We start from the raw sequence: 22,362 nt of genomic DNA on the forward strand, positions 1-22,362 counted from the left end.
TTCTGTAAGCCTTCACCTGAAGTACAATTTAAAAAAAAAAAAAATACAGAAACCTCCAGTAGACAGCAGATCGAAAGAGTGAATTTTGATGAATGGTGCATGTTGATCTAATACTGAGGAGTGTTAGCAGCCAAATAAATACAGTATTCATGAATCAGGCCATTAAAGCCATTCTTTTATGATTCCAGCTCTAGGAAAGTATTTTTAATTCATATTATATCACACGAGGGTCAGAGGTTTCAGTTCTACAGAGGCTGAGCTAAGGATAGGGACAACAGCTTCCATTTTTATGAAATTTTATAGCTTTCCAACTGCTTTTTGGAGAAAGAGAGGACATAAAGACAGTAGGTATATTGGTTAATTACTTGGGGTCAGACATCCCTGGCTGTGTCTCCCATCTCTGCCACCGTGGCAGACTGTTGACTTATTACCAAACCCTATGCTTCCTTGGCACACAGCTAGACTACGTTTCTTGGCCCCCCTTGCAGTTAAGTGTGACCATAACTAAATCCTAGCTAGTGAAATATGTACAAATGCTATGTGCCCTGACCTTGCCCGTAAAGCTCTCCCTTGTATAATTCTCCTTGTTCTCTCCCCTTCTGCCTTCTTGAGGCAGACAAGCATGGCTATCTTGCAGGTCACATGTAAAAGATTGTGGAACCACTAGATAGAAAAGGCCTGGATCTTTGGATCACTACTTAGAGGAGGGCTTCCCACCAATCAGGACCACCATTTTGGATTTTCCATGAGAAATAATATTCTAGTGTGTTAAGTCACTAAGATCTATGGGTTTATCCTTTAGAGCAACTCACATTATCATAACTAAAATGCCAGCTTTTCTCCAACTTTGGTCAAATTATTTAACTTCTCTATGCCTTAATTATTTCCTTAGTAAAATAGTATTACCAGTATTCAAAGGGTTGCTGTAAGAATGTGTATAAAGTACTTTCACAGTGCCTGGCATGGAGTAACCTCACAAAATTCGCACCTATTATTAGTCACTCTTGTTAAGTGCCTAGATTATGATAGGCATTGTGCTAGATATCGGACATACATTATCTCATTTAATCCTCCAAACAACCTTGCAATGCAGGCATTATCACTTCTACTTTGTCCATAATAATAGCTGAAATAATAAAAAAAATTAGGTACATTCTACATGCTGAGTACTGTTCCAAGCAGTGTACAAACATCCTGTGAGGTGTGTACTAATATCGCCATTAAAGATGGGGAAAAGAGAACTGTGCTTACTTTTCTTCCCCAAGGTCATACCCTACTAAGTGGCAAAGCTGGGATTCAACTAGGGAAACCTGGCTCCAGAACCACTCTCTTAACTACCACTGGTCACTGAGGTATCCAAAGCTTGTCAAGGTCAAATGAAATACTCAAAATCCCAGGGAATGGAACACATGGCCTTGAGAAGTCAAATGAAAAGTGACTGTAACTGCATTGGTCCATTCTAACCAACAGATTAGTGAGAGTTTAAACCGCTCAGAGCAGAACTAGACCAATGCTAACTAGTGCAAGTTCTATGATTTGAGCTGGTATGGTGGCTTATAAAGTGGGTGTTATTTATGCAACAACTATATAGTGCAGCCAGTTCTAAATACTGCTATTATATTGAGTCTTGTTTTAATCTTAGAACATGTTTCGAACACCACAAACTGTTGCTGACCAGGATACATAGATGACATTCTCAAAGGCGTTCCATTGCTGTGATTCTTTGTGGTTGGTCCAGCTTTTAACCCAAACATTGCTAACAGACAGATCACTCCAACAGCAGGACCTGGAGCAGATACAGAGAGACCAGATATGTGCCTTCTGTGTCTGTCATTAGGTTTAAGATGAGTCATCACTGACAGCCTGAAAAGCAGCCTGGTTCCTGGCTTTCTGGGGGATATTCTAGAACATTAGTGATGCTTAATAATTTAACTGCAGATGCTGCATGGGTTGTAAATGTGACCAATTAGCTGAATTTAATTTTTCTCATGAGGAATGATATGATGCTGCAACAGTAGTGAATCTGTTTGCCTTACAGCTCCTGGATCAAAGATTTGTTTTGCTGGTAAATGTTTTTGCTTTCATAAAGGCAGAGAAGATTTTCTCCTGCAGCAAACTCTGCATTTAAATTATCCATTGAACGTTACAGAACAACTGATTCATTGTTTAAAATATGTGATTGAGTTTTATCATTTTAAGGGTGAGTTCATTATCTGCCTGCTTCTCAGTGATAAAAACGGTACAAAGAATAAGATGTGTTGAAATATAGCGATATATTTCTCTGCTCTTGAAAAGCACTCGGTACGAAATCTCCCTATCAGTCCTCCAAGATTTACACAGCAAAAAGACATTATTCTCAATCAGATTTATACTCAAGCTCTAAGTTAGGTAGAAAATGGCTCCAGGAACAATCTAGGTCACACCAAAATGTATTTATTAAAGCATGTATAAAAATTAAGGAAGAAGTATCAGGGATCGAGATTTTATAAATGTCTTTGTTTCATAAAATAAGGTTATGTACCAAATATTCCAATAAATTACTACGCTTATATAAAACTGTGCTTACTATAGAAAAAATCTAATGCACGTAAAGTAAGCAAAATATACATTGTTAAGAGCTGCAGTGTTTGCTTGATAGGATACTGGGTATATCCTGAGTTCACTGAAGAGCACTGGGATTGAAGCTTGGGCCCTGGAGTTGATGTAATCTTGGAAAATCACCTAACTTATCTGTGCCTTAGTTTCCCCATATGCAAGACAGGGTAATGATATGATCCTCCTCATAATGTTGCTATAAGAATAAATCTAGTCAATGTACATAAGGCTTTAGGACAGTTCCTAGCTTAAAATAAATGTTTGATGAATGCTTGCAAGATGAATAAATGTAAGCTAGCTTTTCTTGGATGAACAGGCATTACTGTTTTATAATAAAAAGATTAAAACCTATTTTATCAAAAACTAACTGAATTATAATAGAGAATGCTTCAGCTTCAAAGTGTGTGAAAGAAATAATAGGATGTTAAAGATAAAGATTTTCTACCTTCCCTACTAGAGACTATGTATTAAAGAAAGTGAAAACCACCATAGTAGAGAGGCCAATATGTTCCCAATCCCCGTTTGTCACTGTCTGACCAGGAAGTGTTTTAGGGAGGGAGGAACAATGTAGATCTTCCCATATTCTAGTAATTAAGAGTAATTTGGATGATATCTTAAGCTGGGTTCTCTAGAGAAGCAAAACCAGTAAAGCATATAAGTATATATAGAGAGAGATTTATATCAAGAAAATGACTCATGCACCCGTAGAGGCTGGAACGTCCTAAGTCCAAGGGTCAGGATAGAGGCAGCTCCTGATTCACATAGCCACAGGGGCTGGTGAATCCAAGATTGGCAGGTCAGAGAGCAGGGATCTGGCTCACAAGCTGCAAAGATCGACGAATCCCAAGATGGGCAAGCAAGACCACAGGTAAGCTACTATCTCAAGTCCCAAGAACCAGAGGTCAGACAAACAGGAGCAAGCTGCAGGATCCAGAATGAGCAAAAGCCCAGGAGTCTTGCCAGAATGTCCACTTATATTTGATGCAGGCCACACGCCCAAGGAAACTCCCTCTCAACTGATTGGCTACTTGCAGTAGATCCCATCATGGAGGTGATCACATTATATCAAATCTCATCATGGAAGTGATCACAACATCATATGACTCTCAAACCACTGAGAATCATGGCCCAGCCAAGTTGACACATGACCTTAACCATCACAGGTGAGTTCCATTTTTAAGTGCAACTTGTGTCTGGGAATCATTCACATCTTATAGAAACTTAGTTTACCTGCTCGGCTTGCTTTAACCAAGCCATTCAGAGAGTTCCGTTATCAAAGAATGGTGAGATACACATTTGCAAAGTGGTAAGCTTTAGGTGAAAATAAACTACGGGAGAACATCTCAGTGTGGCCCTTTGGGCAGTTTGTCATTTCTATTGTTGCTTAACAAACCTCTCCCAAACTTATAGGCATGAAGCGACAACCGTTAGTTTACGTGATTCTTCTGCTGACCACGTAGTAGGCTGGTGTCAGCTGGTGATTCATCTGGTCTGGGCTGGATTTGAGCATTCTTGGCTGATTTAGGTCACATTTCTGGGGCCTTGGCTCGAACAACTGAGCTGACTCCTCTCTATGGACTCCCATTCTCCAGTAGACTGGTCTGAGTTTGTTCACATGATGCTCACAGGATTCCAAGAGTGAGTGGAAGCATGCAAAATCTTTTCATTTCTAGGCGAGCAACTGGAATAAAGTTTCCACAACATTGCTTTGGTTAGACCAAGTCATAAGACCAGACCAGATTCAAGACTTGGAGAAATAGATTCCATTGCTAGATGAAAGGAGCTAGAAAGTCACATTGTAAAGGGCAAGGATAGGGGTAATGAAAGAATTTGTGGCTATTTTTGCAATCTACCGTAGGCAGCCAATGTCACTCCTTACATTAAGGAAAAGAATGTTGAGAATGAAAGAGGAGAGTCTCCCAAGATAGGAGTGCATCAAAGGGCATTTTGCAAATTGGCTGGGATCCTCACAGCCTTAAAATATCCTTTCTAAGTTTCTGGTACCAGGTTGTATTTTATTGTCTAATATGAAGCTAGATATTGTACAAGGGGAATTACTCATCAGAGTAAAACAAGCTTGTATATGCTTTAACTTCCTCTTTAACTCAACCCCATGTAACCAGAGAGTCTAAGGGATCTTTGATTGTGCTACCATTAAATGAAAATTCACATTTCTTCAATAAAAAAAAATGATAATAAGTAATTTGCCTATAATTGCTATTGCTTCAGTTTTATCATGTCAACAGACTATGTTTCATCAACTACTTCCCCATCTCAGCGAAGATTAACATGACAGGAGAGCAGCTTCAGTAATTTAGTATATTAATACATGAATATAGTGTAATTAACTGAGGTTACACTTCTGTAACGGATATCTTTGGAACTCTTACTCTCTGGGTTATGTAATTGTATTGTTGATCTTACTAAGATGTATTTTTAGAATTTCTACATTTTCGCCATCCCATCTATCGGTTTACCAACTAAAGGGTCCAGACCTTTGTAAAAGGCCTCATGAACATACAAAGTTAAGGCAGTTGCTAATGCCTTTAACTAAGCAGCATAAACATCATAGGAAATTTAAAACAATTCTTCAAGATATACAAACATAGAAAACCTAACTTTCAAAGGTTTAGAAAATGGCAGGCACTTTAAAATTAAATTGTACTGGAAATATAAGAAGATAGAGGTTGCCCAGAAAAATAGCAGGAGAAATTAATAATATTGTCAATTAGAGATGATCATATTAATCTTACAATTACCTCTGGATCTTCTATCTGACACAATACATGTAGCTTCTATTCTCTTTGTCTCTTCAGATCAAATCTATACAGGAGGAAGTAGAAAAGTTTCGGTAGTTTATCACAGATAACATGAAAATGAGACATGAAAACAACCCAGGTAACTTAAAATCATAAAATACGATAGCTGAAAGATTAGTAGAGATCAGATTATATAATCTCTCATTTTAAAAGTGGAAGAACTCTCGGAGAAATTACTTACCCAAGTTTGTACAGCTAGGGGTGACTAAACTGCTCCCTAATAAGAGATTTGGCAGCACTTGCCTTGGGGCCTGAGCATAATTGCCTTGTAAGTTCCCAGTCATGCTCATCCAGCTTTTATGACCTTATTTCAACATATGAGAATATTTTTAAATGGATTTCTGAATATTTTAACAGACTGAAAGATTATGAGTTCATAATGAGGGTAAAAGACTTTCTTGAGCTTCTGGTTTAAATCTTAATTCACCTTATGACCCAGTTTTTGCAGGTGAGATTTGGCTAACTTGGGTTACTAGAAAATGTAGGAAAAGCTTAAGTTTCTATTAAAAAAAAAATCATTCAGCTACATATCTCTTCCAACTCAAAGACCTACATCGCTTCAAACTGGAGAAATGAGGCCAGGAATCAGATAATCACATAAAATGAAGGGGCTTGAACTTGTTATTTGTTTACAGCATAAATGGGTGCCAAATGAAGTTTTATTGGAAAGTCTTGAGTTATCAGTTCTCTAAGGACAAAACCTTGGCCTACAGAAGGAAATGCCACTGTGAAAAGTAGACTTACGGTGACATCAGACATCTCATGCCTTGACAGCTCCCTTAGCACGAGAACTTCATTCCTATGTCCCCTAGAAGAACAGTTACTCTCTGAAGTAGACAAGTAGCTTTGATCTGCGGTGCAAATTTGGGGAAATGGGAGAGAGGGGGAAGAGAGAGAGAACATTTGAAAAGTGAAAAGGAAGGGGAGGGAAATGTCTTAGTCATCTAGTACTGCTATAACAGAAATACCACAAGTGGATCGTTTTAATGAAGAGAAGTTTATTTCCTCATAGTCAAAGTACGCTAAAGGTCCAAATTCAGGTTATCAGCTCCAGCAGAAGGCTTTTTCTCTCTGTCGGCCTTCTTCTCTTTGGTGTTCCCCTGGACTAGGAGCTTCTCTGCGCAGGGACCCCACTCCAAAGGACGTGCTCTGCTCTCAGCACTGCTTTCTTGTTGGTGTGAGGTCCCCCTGTCTCACTGCTCACTTCTGTCTTTCATATCTCAAGAGATTGCCTCAGGACACAATCCAGTCTTGTAGATCAGGTCCTGCCTTACTAACACAACTGCCACCCATCTTCCCTCATTAACATCATAGAGGCAGGTTTACAACATAGAGGAAAATCACACAGTACCAGGAATCATGGCCTAGCCAAACTGATACACACATTTTTGGGGGGACATAATTCAAACCATGACATTCCACCCTTTGGCCCCCCAAAAATCAGATCCTTGCAACATGGAAAACATATTCACCCCATCATACCATAGCAAAAGTCTTAACTCCAAGTCCAAAATCCAAAAATTCCTCTTCATCTGTGAAATCTAGAATACAAGTTATCTGCTTCCAAGGGTACAATGGCAGAACAGGCACAAGCTAGACATTTCCATTACAAATGGGAGAAACTAGAGGAAAAGAAGTGATAACAGGCACCAAGCAAGTCAGTAGAACACATTAGCCCTCAAGGCTTTGAAAATAATCTTCTGTTCTCTGAGACAATTTACACAACAGCCCTGCCCTCCAGACTCTAGGTATTGGCCACAGTCTCTGGATTTTGAGTGGCGGCCCCTCGGCCCTGGGCTTCAGCTCCGCATTTTAGGCCCACTGGAACAGCAACTCTGCTTCCTTGGCTTTAGGCGCACCATTCTCCCAGTCCATGGGAGTGACAACTCCACCCTTAGAAACACCAGAGGCCATGGCTCTACCCTTTGAAACCCCTGAGGTCATGACCATACCTTTTGAGACTGAAGCAGCTTGGCTTCTTGTGTCTCTTTGTCTCTTCAGCTTCTGCTTCCTATGGCCTTTTGGCCCTCAGGCCTCACGCCCGCATCTGCCCTGCTGGGGCAAGTGTTCCAGAGCTCAGTAGCTCTACCGGTATAAGTGCCCGGAGGCACCCCACACAGGCACTCAGCTCCCTTGCTGCATGGGTTGGCAAGCCTAGCTCCACTGATAAGTGCCTGGAGGCACTCCCCTCCACCAGGCAGCCTCCGTCGTACAGGCATTCGGCTCTCTCACTCCGTGGGTCGGCTCCAGTGCCGTCTCGCACTGGTCTCCTGGTTCTGCTGCTGTTGGTTCTCTGCTGCTGCTGCTTCTCTGCTGCTGAAGGTTCTCTGCTGCTGCTGGTCCTCTGTCACTGCCGCACGTCTATCCATTCACAGTTTTAAAACCACTTCCACATTTTAGGTATCTGTTAGAGCAGCACCCCACTCTAGGTACCAAATTCTGTCTTAGTCATCTAGTGCTGCTGTAACAGAAATAGCACAAGTGGATGGTTTTAATGAAGAGAAGTTTATTTCCTCATAGTCAAAGTACGCTAAAAGTCCAAATTCAAGGTGTCAGCTCCAGGGGAAGGCTTTTTCTCTCTGTCGGCCTTCTTCTCTTTGGTGTTCCCCTGGTCTAGGAGCTTCTCTGCGCAGGGACCCCACTCCAAACGACACACTCTGCTCTCAGCACTGCTTTCTTGATGGTGTGAGGTCCCCCTGTTTCACTGCTCACTTCTGTCTTTTATATCTCAAGAGATTGCCTCAGGACACAATCCAGTCTTGCAGATCAGGTCCTGCCTTACTAACACAGCTGCCTCCCATCTTCCCTCATTAACATCATAGAGGCAGGTTTACAACATAGAGGAAAATCACACAGTACCAGGAATCATGGCCTAGTCAAATTGATACACACATTTTTTGGGGGGACATAATTCAAACCATGACAGGAAATAATGGGCAAGTGACAAGTTTCTGGGTAATGCAAACAGTTAATGTGCTTGGCTGCTAATTGAAAGGTTGGAGGTATGAGTTCACCCAAAGGTGCCACTGAAGAAAAGCCAGACTTCCAAAAAATCAGCCATTTTTACTCTGACGCACACGGGGTCACCAAGAGTCAGAGTAAACTGGTTTGGTTATTTGACAAAAATTTTGAGTATTGGGAAGGTGAGGAGTTGAGAGTTAATAGACGGAGAAAGAGAGGTGTGGGTACAGCTGAAGGGTTTGATAGTATTCAAGAATGAGGAGAATTGTAGGAAAGAGGACTTTATGGAGTATGATTATGGATTATAAATTAGTCCTCTTTGTCATTATTTCTCAAAAACGGTAAACAAAGAATGTAATTATTTTTATTACTGCTGCTTGCTTCATGGTGATTCATTAAATGTAATACCTTGCAGAGACTGGGCCTTACGGCCCCCCAGGTTTTATTGGGTTACATTACTCTGTTATTTTCCCCAGTCTTAAATGTTGACATTTCCAGAGCTGCATTCCCCCTGCACAACCTCATGTTCCTGGTAATGACTACTCATTCTGCCCTGACCCCAGCCTTAATGCTGTAGGATTGTCTTGTCACATGCCTCCCTGTTGATATAGAGAAACGAAAAGCAACCACGTGATGTCATTGCTAGCTGCTGTCTCAACGACTCCTACTCTTGGCGACCTTATCTACAACAGAATGAAACATTGCCTGGTCCTGGGTCATCCTCATAATCACCAGCTTGTTCTAGTCCATCGTTGCAGCTATTGTGCCAATCCATCTCACCAAGGGTCTCCTACACCACTATTGACACTCTACTTCACCAAACATGATGTCTTCCTCAAGCAATTGATCCCTCCTGATGGCGTGTCCAAAGCAAGCGAGTTGGACACTGTTCTGTTGTGATCCACAAGGTTTTCACTGGCTAAATTTTGGAAGTAGATCTCCAGGCCATTGTTCCTAGTCTGTGAGTCTGGAAGCTCTGCTGAAATCTGTCCACCATGGGTGATCCTGCTGATATTTGAAATATCAGTGGCACAGCTACTAGCATCACAGCAACATGCAAGCGACCGCAGTATGAGAAATTGACAGACAGGTAGTGGAATTGTGTGTTAGTACAGCTTAAAATAAGTACTACAATAGAGAAAAATAGAAAAAAATAATAATAAGGATTTAGGGGAAATACATCTGTGGGAGACAAAGAAGATGAGAAGACTGAAGTGTTGCTACAATTAAAATGCTGATTCTAAATGTGTTTGGACTTAAAAAATCCTCTTCTCATTCATCTGAGTAATCATATGGCGCATATTCTAAATGTGTTCACTTAGGCATTCAGCTTAAAATGTACTTTGATTAATTCTGAATTATTCAGTGCTAATCAGGTATTGCTTCAAGTTGTTTTCTTTGTGTTTCATGTCTTCAAAGTCACGAAGTTGAGTTCAAATGCCTCTGAATAAAATAACTCCAAAACAAAATACGAACTTGGCTCTACCAGCAGCTTACCAAACAGGGAGGGTGTTAGATATGCAAGGCTGGGTTGCTGAAGGGCAGTTTGGAAAGGAAAGGAAGCTTTTTCTGAAAAGATGGATGGACTCCATCTCAGGATGGAATTCTGTCTGTTTAAAATGGCTGAAATGCTACAGGGCTTAAAGGCAGGAGTCGCTGATGGGCTGTGAGACCAATACTGTGTTTCTGGAAGGACAGAGCACTATGGGTCTGTCTTGAGATAATGCTCTGGCAAAACTGTGCTGGGAAAACTGAGCTGTTTGTTATTACTGTTGCTGTAAAAAAAAAAAAATTAGTATAGCGCACCTAAGAAAATACCTAGAAAGGGGGGAGGTCGAGGTTGGCACAAATTTTTGCATAAAAATAAGGTGGTTGGCAGATATAAAAAGCCCAAAACACCAAAAGGGGCCTGCTTGCTTGTTCCAGAGACAGCAGGGGAGACAAGAAGCTGGAAAACTTTTACACGTGTCACAGCAGTTGGGGATCGATGTGGAGAAGTGAGTAGTGGCAGTGCAGGAGCAGTTGGACTAATTTCCCCGGTCTGTCAGGAAGAAACCAATTGACTCCACAGCAATGGGTTGGTTTTGGTGGGAATAAAAGAAAGGGAGGGGAAGATTGGGGTGGGCCAGGGCAGAGGTGTCAGCACAGGGGTTTGTGTGTTCTTGAGCAGGTATTTTGACTGTTTTTCCAGAGGATTCCAGTTCACTAATTATCCTACTTGCTCCTCTGAAATAGAGGCTGTTTCCTGCACTGAAGAATTTAATAATTGAAACAGAATTTAATAGTTGTCAGAGAGTTTGAATGACCAATTTGTACTCAACCAGAATATTCCAGTAAAAGAAAGTTGTGTCTACCAGAAGCCAAATAATTGTTTTTGTCTCTGCTTTTAAAAATGTACGTTTTTAGCTAGCTGAGTGGCCATCTAAGATACATCAATTGGTACCAATCCCCGTGGAGCAAAGGAGAATGAAGACCACCAAAGACATAAGGAAAATATTAGCCCAAGAGACAAAAAGGACCACATAAACAAGAGATTCCATCAGCCTGAGACCAGAAGAACTAGATTGTGCCCAGCTACCACCAATGACCACCCTGACAGGGAACACAACAGTGAGTCCCTGATGGAGCAGGAGAAAGATGGGAGGCAGAACTCAAATTCCAGTAAAAAAGATCAGACTTAATAGTCTGACTGAGACTGGAGGAACCCCGAAAGACATGGCCCCCGGACTCTCGGTTAGCCCAGAACTGAAACCATTCCTGAAGCCAACACTTCAGACAAAGATTGGACTGGACTATGGGACATAAAATGATACTTATGAACAGAGTGCTTATTAGCTCAAGTTGATACATGAAACTAAATGGGCAGCTCCTGGCCGGAGGCGAGATGAGAAGGCAGAGAGGGTCAGGAGCTGGTTGAATGCACACGGGAAATCGGGTGGAAAGGAGGTGTGTGCTGTCTCATTATAGGGAGAGCAACTAGGGTCACATAGTAATGTGTGTACAGATTTTTATATGAGAAACTGACTTGAACTGTAAACTTTCAGTTAAAGCACAATTTGAAAAAATGTACATTTTTTAAACATAAATGATTTCTAAAGTCAAATACTACTAGGTTGCTAACTAAAAAGAAAGAAAGCATTCCTTCGCCTCTACCTCCTTGCTCCCTTCATTAGCACTCAGTATCACCTCTTTCAGCTCTTTCTTTTAGTCTGTACCTCAATAGTTATAGATAAAAGAATTACACAGTTATTTGGGTTTGGTTTTGTTCTCTTCCATTCTTATATGCTATCTATTAAATTACCTCTTAGAAAAATGAGAACTAAGCTCTCTTACTAGTTCTCCTACCATCTCTTGTATTTCCAAAATAGTTATATCACCCTTTTGGGTTAAAACTATACTCAGTGATAGCATAATTATAAGTATTTAAGTTTTATTCCCAGTTAAAACATATAGAATACTATCATCATTGTCTCTCTTGCGCTCCCTGAATGTAGTCATTCCTTTTTTTTTTTTTGCTATGCTTTCTAAGTACTTTTCTGCTAATGTATTTCAACCCTCTACTAGACTGAAAATCTCTTTTTAATATGTTCAAACCCATCAAACATTCTGTCAATTTTCTTTTTTTCCTTAGAGGCGTCTTTCTTGGAGGCCCATCCTTCTGCTCCAATTGCTCTGCTGGCTTTTTCTTCTGCACAGGTATTAGCTCACTCTTAGCTTTCCCTTGACCTTTTCAGATCTCCTCTCTACAATTTCTCTCTTCTTTCTGGCTGACTCTATCAACTTCTTGAGAAGCCTTTTCCACCTGACTACTGCATCAGACGCCGAACTCGTCTCACATACTTTGGACGTGTTATCAGGAAGGACCAGTCCCTGGAGAAGGACATCATTCTTGGTAAAATAGAGGGTCAACAAAAAAGAGGGAGACCCTCAAGGAGATGAACTGACACAGTGGCCACAACCATGGGCTCAAGCATAACAACAATCATGAGGATAGCACAGGAACAGAGAGTGTTTCGTTCTGTTGTACGTAGGGTCACTATGAGTCAGTACCGACTAGGCTGCACCTAACAACAACAACTACATCCAACAGTTAACTTTCGAACAAGGACGTGCTTTTGAGCATAACTTCCCTATTTTAGCACATCATTGGAACAAATGGCTAACAGATTTCAGGCAACAACATATATGTTCAAGCATTAGATAAGGTAGTAGGGGAAGGAAGAAGAAGAGAAACAATGTAATTTTTGTATTAACCAAGTCTTCCCTAAAGTGGTAAGAATATCTTTTTTCTAACTAGAACAGCAATAGAAGCTGTTTTAGGGCTTTCAGTCTCAGTGGTTTTCATTATTATGTAAAGCAAGAGTTTATAAACTGCTTTACTTTAATCCTAAAAGTACCCATTAAGATGATTAGAATTTACCTTCATCACCATTTCAAAAAAGCTGCGTTTTCTAATCTAAAAGCACTGGGCTTACAAATGATCTGTGCTGTTACAGCCTATTTTTATTAACCAAGCCCCTATTGTGTGGCCTCAAGGAGCTAAGGCATTTCTATACTTCAGAATGCAAGGGATTTCTGAGATCCGTGGCCTTGCCAAGCTCTGTTTTCTAGCTGGTGAAAAAATCAAGGTGGGTGATGAATTTCACTAGGGCACAGAAGACTTTGGGGACTTGTTTATCTTTGTTTGAAGGGAGAGGCCCTGGACACGTGCTTTCATGATTTCACACTGCTCTTGCAAGAGTAGGAGTCCAGGGCTGGTACAACCTCACAATCCCATTGGCGCATCTTCTTCTAAGTGGGTGTCTATGAGGACCTCCCTCCAGGGAGTCTCCATGCAATTCTCTCCTCTCCCACATGGCCCCTCATCTTTCCAAAAAACACTGTGGATACCAAAGAACCCTTTATTTGTTAATCCAATCCACTTCTCTTGTGTAAAGGGTAAGCAGGAAAATGTAGACAAAATTCAAAGGGATAGGAGGGTTTTATAATCCACATCAGAATTAATTTTTACTAATTAAATTACTATACCTCCTTTTTCCTCTCTTTACTAAAGTAATATCCCTGGCCCTAATCCTATTTTATTCCTTCATGCATTCATTCCCTTATTCAACAAAAGATGCTTATTATGTCTATGCAGTGTGTAGGTGCTATAGAAATACAGTTTCAATGGATATTTGCATGAGAAATAAAACATTTGTTCCACAAAGCCCCAAATATATATATATGTATATCTATATATATATATATATACTTATATATATATATATGGTGGCAACATGGTTAAAGCACTCGGCTGCTAACCAAACTGCTAGCTAAAAGGTCAGCTGTTGGAACCCACCAGCTACTCCATGGGAAAAAACCTGGAGATCTGTTCCTGTAAAAATTACAGCCTAGGAAACCCTATGGGCAGTACTACTCTGTCCTATAGGGTCACTATGAGTTAGAACCAACTGAATGGCACACAACAACAACATGTATATACATACGTGTGTGTGTGTGTGTGTGTGTGTGTATGTATATGGAACAGCTACATTATGGATTGAATAGGTGTCTGTGAGCTGGCTTACGTACAGATTCACCCTTTATGATGGTGGTCCCCAATCTCAGCTCTCACAAAACTCTGATGATCCCCAAGTTAATCCTCTCTCAATTATAGTACTATGGAGAGATGGAGGAGAGTAGTATAAACTCAGAAAATATTCTCAATTAAACTTTTTTCTTATTAATATTTCTTAAATCTTTGCCAACTATTGCTCCTTATCTGCTAGTAAGCCCTAGCAGATGACAAAGCATTGATGATGAATCAAAAGAACCCGTGATATAAAAGGAAAAACTGTTTTTGAAGACACATGTGCTCTCGGTTGTGATTTGACGTTACATATATACATATACTTAACTCATATCTTCCATTAGTAAAATGTTACTAGTTCCTACATTGAAATTAAATATATCAGTATTTCATGGTGCTCTGTAAAGAGCAACATGCCTTCCAAGTGCTCCACCACCTGAATACATTTGAGAATCTCTTCTGTGTAGTGTATTTTCTATGAAATAATGTCTTCTGTTGTTTCAAACAACTAACTGAAAAATGAACCATTGGCAGGTAACTTGTTCATAATAATAAAGTCACATAATATTTATGTGTTTTAGTTTTGTCAAAGAAGAAAATCTCTTACTCTGTTAGGAGTGAAAAAAAAGTTTTATTGAGGAATAATACAGCTCAAGCTGGGCATTGCTAAGTAAAAATAAAAAGCACTCCATTGTTCAAGCTGAGAGAGGGGTATATAGACATAGAGAACAAAGGAAAGGTAGGGAGTTAATGATTGATTATAGACAAGATCAGCTTCAGCTTGAAGTCCTTTGAAATGTAAAAGTTGACCCCTTGGCTAGGAGGGAGTGAGTTACCACATAGGTCAGTAGCCAGTTTGCTTATACATGATTACAGTCATGAACACATTTTTCCTGGGAATAAATTGTTTACACCTTGACATATTCTTCCCATAAACAAATGATTTACATCCTGACCTTTTGCTTCTTGGGAATGCATATTGGCCCCATCATTCTTACACCTGACATGAGTGCCTCCAGTTGGAAACTTTTCCATTTATTGTTCCCAGACTTTACACTGTCATTATTTTATTTCAGTTTTATTATGCAGAACCTATGGTCTATCTAGATTACAGCCTAGAAAATCCTATAGGGTCGTTCTGCTCTGTCCTATAGGGTGGCTATGAGTCACCTAATGGCACACAGCAACATGGTCTATCTCCACTTTCCAGGCAAGGAAATCAAAACATTGAGAATCTAACTGAATTTTGCAAGCTTACACAATTAATAAGTACCAGAGGTAGGATTTAAATTCTGTTCTTCTGACACCAAATACAGTGTTATTTTTCACAGCTTAAATCATTATTTCATTTGCCCTGAAAGAAAACCATGAACTAAGTTCAAAATGCTGCATAATAACCAAGCCAGGAAAGGAACAGTAATGTACAAAAATCAAGTTCTAAAATCATTGGATCCCTTTTAATACTTGGAAGCTATAGAGAAGCTTAAATTAATTTCACCTCTTGTTAATATTTTCTTTAGAAAGAAAGAGTTGTTATTAATTTCATCAAACAAGAAATTGAAAAATAGAATCTTGGAGTGCTAGTACAGTCAAATACGATTGCAAACAAGTATCTGTACAGCAAGCAATTTTCACATCTAAGGGGATAATGCAAGTAACACTGTTTTGTTGAATCTTTAACAGAAAATTTTACTCAACAAATAATTCTGTTCAGTGGGAGCTTTCATTGGTCCTTGTTCATATTCTATGAACAGTCATTCTATGAAGAGGAAAACAAACATAAAACTTGATTGTTGTGTGTTTGGGGGAGAAAATCTAGGTTAACTTGAAGCTTTGTTCTTTATATTCTCTTCATTTTATGATCAAGAAGAATTCACTCTAAATCTTATTCATCGCTTTCCTCCGAACACAAACAGACTTTATTCTCATTCACCCATAATTATTTTTAAATTAAAAAAAAAATGCTTTGAATATCATAGAAGAGAAAGGTGGGTTCAGAACTGAATCTCTTCACTAGTGTGTTGTTCAGATGTTCATTACTTAGATTGTTGTATTCTTTGTTTCCAACTTTCACATTCCAATCACCAGTAGTTATTAATGCATCTTGATTGAATGCTTGATTAATTTCAGACTGCAGAAGTTGGTAAAAATCTTCTGTTTCTTCATTTTTGGCATTTGGGGTTAGTGCGTAAGTTTGAATACTAGTCATATGAACTCGTCTTCCTTATGTTTTTAGGTGCCATCGAGTCCGTTCCAACTCATAGCAACCCTACAGGACAGAGTCGAACTGCCCCATAGGATTTCCAAGGAGTGGCTGGTGGATTCGAGCTGCTGACCTTTTGGTTAATAACCTGAGCTCTTAACCACTGCACTACCAGGGCTCCAGTCTTCCTTATAGGGGTATGGATATTATCCTATTACTGACAATATTGTACTTCAGGATAGATCTTGAAAGGTTCTTTTTGACGATGAGTGGGACAACGTTCCTCATCAATTTGTCATTTCCATCATAGTCGGAACTGACAAGACGGCACCTAACAGCAACATTACTCTTAAAGATTTTTCTTTTTTTAAGTAGCTATGTAATTTTTTTCCCAGAGGTTTTTTGTTGTTGTTGTTGTTGTTTTGTTTTTTAAGATTGTTTTGTATGTCTTATTTATAAAAGTTTCTTCTATCTTATTTCAGGTCCCTTACAATTTGTACATATAGTAATGTACAGCACAGCAAGACTGTAAAAATTTGTTTGTAAAGTCAACACAATCTATAGTAGAAAGTAAAACCAATGCATTTGTTTTAACATCTTATCCATTCTAATTAAATAACAAATGGACACTAGAGGGTGTGTACACCAGTGATGCAGAATAACCTGAACAATAGCCCCAGAGCACATGCTCCATTATTGTTGTTGTTGTTAAGACTCTGACTCATAGCGAACCAGCATATAACAGAATGAAACATTGCCTGGACCAGCACCATCCTCACAACAGTAGGTATGTTTAGGCCTACTGTTGCAGCCACTGTGTCAATCCATCTCTTTGAGGGTCTTGCTCCCTTTGATTGACCCTCTACTTTACCAAGCATGATGTCCTTCTCCAGGGATTGGTCCTTCCTGATAACATGTCCAAAGTAAGCGAGATGAAGTCTCACCATCCTTGCTTCTAAGGAGCATTCTTGTTCTACTTTTTCCAAAACAGATCCGTTCATTCTTCTGGCAGTCCATGTTATACGCAATATTCTTTGCCAATACCATAATTCAAAGGCATCAATTCTTCAGTCTTCCTTGTTCATTGTCATAAGTAAACATCTTTCTGGTATTCTCCGCTTTCAGCCAAGATTCATATGGCATCAGCAATTATATTCCTTGTTCCATGTCCTCCTCTGAATCTGACTTAATTTCAGTTCCGTTATGACACAAAAACAATTTGTATCTTTTTTCTTTGTGTGTGTGTGTGTTTTTTAAATAACAAAATAGTATTAATACATATATATATATATCTATACATTTTATATGAAAACCAAAGGTAAACTTTAAATTGTCCTTGAAGCTTTTTAAAACAGATAATACCAGAAATGACATGACATAGCTTTTGAGGGGGTTATAACATCAAGGGAGTTCCTGAGTAGCACAAATGGTTACGTGCTCATCTACTAACTGAAAGGTTGGTGGTTCAAATCCATTCAGAAGCAACTTGGAAGAAAGAGCTGGTGATCTACTTCTGAAAAGCCACCTATTGAAAAACCTATGGAGCACAGTACTGCTCGGAAACACATGGGGTCATCACGAATCAAAATTGACTGGACAGCAACTTTTTTTTTTAATAGCATCAGAAAATGGAATGGACTGCACACCTCAAGTCCCTTGTAATTTTGAACATATGCCACTAATAAAGTAATCCATTCTGCCCTGCTCTGATTACTTATTACATGTAGATGCTTAAATAAAGAGGTGTGGAAAACAATCAGTAAAAGCTCCGTTTAATAATCAAAGCAAAGGCAAAATGCTGTACTGCATGCAGTTATGTGCTTACTTCTCTGGGCACAAAGGTAAGTTTCTAGTCTCAACTCTGCAGGGACTAGGCAGTGTAGCACTGTGAGAGGTCTCAAATTTTCCAGGAGCAATTCACTCCTGGTAAGAACCACTATCAGGCATCAAAGGTACATGAATACTAATATGCACCTCCTTCTGAAGTTCTTTCATTCACAACCTATCTCCATGAGTTTCCAAGAGGCAATAATCTCTAAAAATGGAAAATTGGGGCTCGTTGCACTGAGGCTTCACCAGGCAATTTTGCTGTATTTAACTTCCACAGTGGAACAGTTATGATTCCACAGTGCAAGTCACAGAAATGGACTCTTAATGTAAACAAAAGGGAGGTTATTGAAAAGATTTCAGGGTCTCACAGAATTGATGGATGTAGGAGAACCACAGCCTTGAAAACTGTAAATGGAAAAGTTTCACATTGGAGGCGCTCGCATCAGAAGTAAGAGTAATGGGGCCAACCTGCATTCCCATAAAAGGTCAGGATGTAAACCATGTGGGAAGAATGTGTCAAGATGTAAACAACTTGTTCCCAGAAAAAAAAAAAATGCATTCATGACTACAATCATGTATAACCAACTACACATTATAACTAAATCAGCTAGTGCCACTCACCTAGATGGTAACTCACTCCTTACTAGCCAAGTGGCCTACCTTTACATTTAAAAAGACTTCAAGCTGAAACCGATCTTATCTACAATCAGTCACTAACCCCTTACCTTTCCTTTGTTCTCTATGTATATAGACCCTTCTCTCTGCTTGAAGGAGCCCTGATGGCACAGTGATTAAGAGCTATGGCTGCTGACCAAAAAGTTTGCATTTCAAATCCACCAGTCACTCCCTGGAAACCCTATGGGGCAGTTCTTCTCTGTCCTATAGAGTTGCTATGAGTTGGAATTGACTCAACAGCAATGGGTTTTGGGGTTTTTTCTCTGCTTGAACAATGGGGAGCTTTGTATTTTTACTTAGCGCTGCCCAGATCAGGCTGTATTATTCCTCAATAAAATTCCTTTTCTTTCACTCTTAACAGAGGGCAAGATTTTCTACTTTGACAAAACCTATGAGGCAGTTCTACTGTGCACATGTGGGGTTGCATGAGTAGGAATCGCCTTATCGTTAACTAACAACAACAAAAGGAGAACTAGGTCTCGAGAAAGGGAACACGAGAGGACTAGGACCTGAAAATACACAATTGTCTCATAGCAAAAACAATATGATTATTTCTCCATAGCCACCACCATGAAGAATTCTGAGTATTTCTTCTGCCCTTGCCTCACACTCTCAAGACTCAAAGTCCTGAGAGAAAGCACCCAACCAGTCAATACCAGGCCATATGCCTACTCCATGAAACATCAGGAGAAGGAGAGGAATGTTCTAAGCCCCTTAGTTCTACAAGTTGATTCATGTAGGAAGAATTATCCCCCTATCAAGAGACGTAAGTGAGGGAGAGGTGACTCCCGAAAAAGAAATTGGAGTAGTTTTGGAATTAGACAATGGGCAGTCAAAGCATTCTCTCCACACAATACATTTGTTAAACTTATTTAAAGCCTACTATATTTTTATATAGAAGTCCTGGTGGCTCAATGGTAAATCGCTCAGCTGCTAAACTAAAGGTCGGCATTTCAAGCCCACCAACTGCCCAGCCAGAGAAGGATGTGGCCGTCTACTCTCATAAAGATTACAGCCTTGGGAACCCTATGGGACAGTCTTACTCTGTCCTATAGGGTCGCTATGAGTTAGAATTGACTCGACAGCTATGGATTTGGTTTTGGATAATTTTTATCCTGCAACCTCAGAGATCATATTTTTTTCTATGCATCTTCTCCATAGGAGCCCTGATGGTGTGGTGGCTAAGAGCTCGACTACTAACCAAAAGGTCAGCAGTTCGAATTCATCATCAACTCCGTGGGAGAAAAATGTGGCAATATGCTTTTGTAAAGATTTACAGCCTTGAAAACCCTATGGAGCGGTTCTACCCTGTTCTATAGGGTCTCTATGGGTCAGAATCAACTCAATAGGAGCAGGTTTGACTTGTTTTTTTTTTATCTTCTCACAATTGAGATGAGTTGTAGCACTGTACCACCTTTTTTGTTTTGTTTGTTTGTCTGTTTGCAATACAAGGAACCAGTATTGCAAAATATTTTGTTGTTGTTTTTTTTTTTTGCCCCAAAAATGTTCCTTTTATGAAAGGACCATGTCTTCATAACTCTCACCCCAGTATGAATCAAGTGGCCTAGCATCTGTTTTAGACCATTATTTAAAAGCCTGACTGTTTCAATGTACTAATGAGGCACCATTATCTGAGTGCTGTTTTTCAACTGCCCTGGTTTCTCCTTTGTATTGCTACTGTCATCTCTTGGCCTGAATTTTTCTTTTTCTTTTCTTTTTTTTTTTTTTTACCCTTAATGATGCTTTAATGCTTATATCCTAGGCTTTTTAGCAAAGGCAGTTATTTTAAAAATCAAATAAATGAGTCTTTTGGAACTCTTAATTCCTAGCTCAGGGCCAGAGCTACTAGAAAATTGCTTCCCTTAGACTGAAAGAAAATAGGCTATCAAGTTTAATCATTCATTCAATATAATTTAGAATATAAAGAACCAATATAATATGAAGGTAATTTTTTGTTCTATAGGATCACAAATAAGAATCAAAGTTTCTTTCCCTTTAACTTTTGAATAAGAAGAAAGACTTTGCAATGCCCAGAGCTAAAATCCTCATGAATTGTGACTCAAAGCCAGTTTGCTCAACACGACTCAGGATTATGACTCATCACTTCTCTTTATTTCATTCTGTGATTCCTTTAGGAGGGTACAGGATGGACAATAGAGTTCATTTGGGTAAAGGATTTGAGCCCCAACCTAATCTAAACAACATAATCATTGATTTTGTCCATCCTTTCTTTTATTTCCTTGGCGTTTATTAATCAGAAGATGGCTGTTTATTTCAGCTGGTTCAATCAAATGCTTAACTTTCTAAGAAATTACTGTTAGGGAACAAATTTGATTCACTGTTTAAGGTTATCAGTAGATTCCATAATGCTACTTTATAATTTGGCTTGCCATTCTGAACTAACATGGAATTCAATAAATGCTTTCACATTGGAATGCATCTGTAATTGCAGCAAACGTGGCTTGGAGGAAGGAATGCCAATATCAGAGCAAGGGTAAGCATCAACAAAGCTATATACCCTTTGGTCTTTTGGTTTGTTTATATCCACCCTTGTTTCAGAAAGCATTAATGGTGCCTCTGTGGTTATAATTAATCATCAGCATCCTTATACAGAGAACATGAGTGGAGCCATCAATACTGTTTTGGAGAACAGGGATTAAAAATGTTCATCGGAGCCAGTGCATTCCCATAAAGAAATCATCACTCCAAAGACTGTTGTCTCAGACCTGGACAAGCTCCCAAAGCTATGCTACTGTCAGGCTACTTCCCATAAGGCTTCTTAAGGTTTGCAATAGCAAGAAACCAGCAAAAGCAAACCATGTCCTACTTTCTCAATGTACAGTCTCCAACCAGTGACTTAAATAGATACTATCTGAGTGTTATCTTAGAAATATAAAAAGAACATACCGTAGTATATTTTGAATTTCATGGTATGTAAATTAGCAATTACTCATTCTAATTCTATTTACATGTGGAAAAATTTTATTTTACAATGAAGAATTTTGAATAATTTATATTTCAACTTTATTTCTGTCTTCCTCATCTTACTTTAACATTCAGGCATTTGGCACTATTTCTAAGAACATTTTCATGGTGATCTGTAGTGGTCAGAGTTTATGCTGCAATGGCCAATGAAGAATAAGAAATAACAAAACACTCTAGTATGGTTGCTTGGGGAAGGTGTTAGCTACAAATGGCTTAACACTGATAGTGTTTTATTCCAACTACATTGTCCAAATATCTCTTTCCCCATTCAGCAGAGGTGTATTTTCAGGTTCATTATCTCTTTAATCAATCTAATTCTTTGATTGTATTCCAGACAAATTCAGACAAGTCACAGTTTCTTAAAGGCATTTGAATTTACATTGAGATAGGAACTTTAGGGATAATAATACCAACCAGTATTTGAATATTATTTTACAGTTTATAGGGCTTTCACACATATTTTGCCATTGTATACTCTCAAATCACATGACATTGTTTGAATTAGCTGTCTTTTACAGACAAGGAACTTGAGGTTCAGATATTCATGGCCAGGCAAGTACATAACTATGCACATAGGCATAACCTTTTGTTGGGAACACACAATAGTAATGTTGGAGTATTTGAAAAAAAGTGCCGCTCATGTGAAAGTGCTGGGTCAAAGAGAACATGTCATCATTACAACCCCTTGGTGAGAAGGGTTATTATTATCTCTGTTTCATAGCTGA

The sequence above is a fragment of the Trichechus manatus genome, unplaced genomic scaffold (genome assembly GCF_000243295.1).
Source record: "Trichechus manatus latirostris isolate Lorelei unplaced genomic scaffold, TriManLat1.0 scaffold00041, whole genome shotgun sequence".
Classification (NCBI taxonomy): Eukaryota; Metazoa; Chordata; class Mammalia; order Sirenia; family Trichechidae; genus Trichechus; species Trichechus manatus.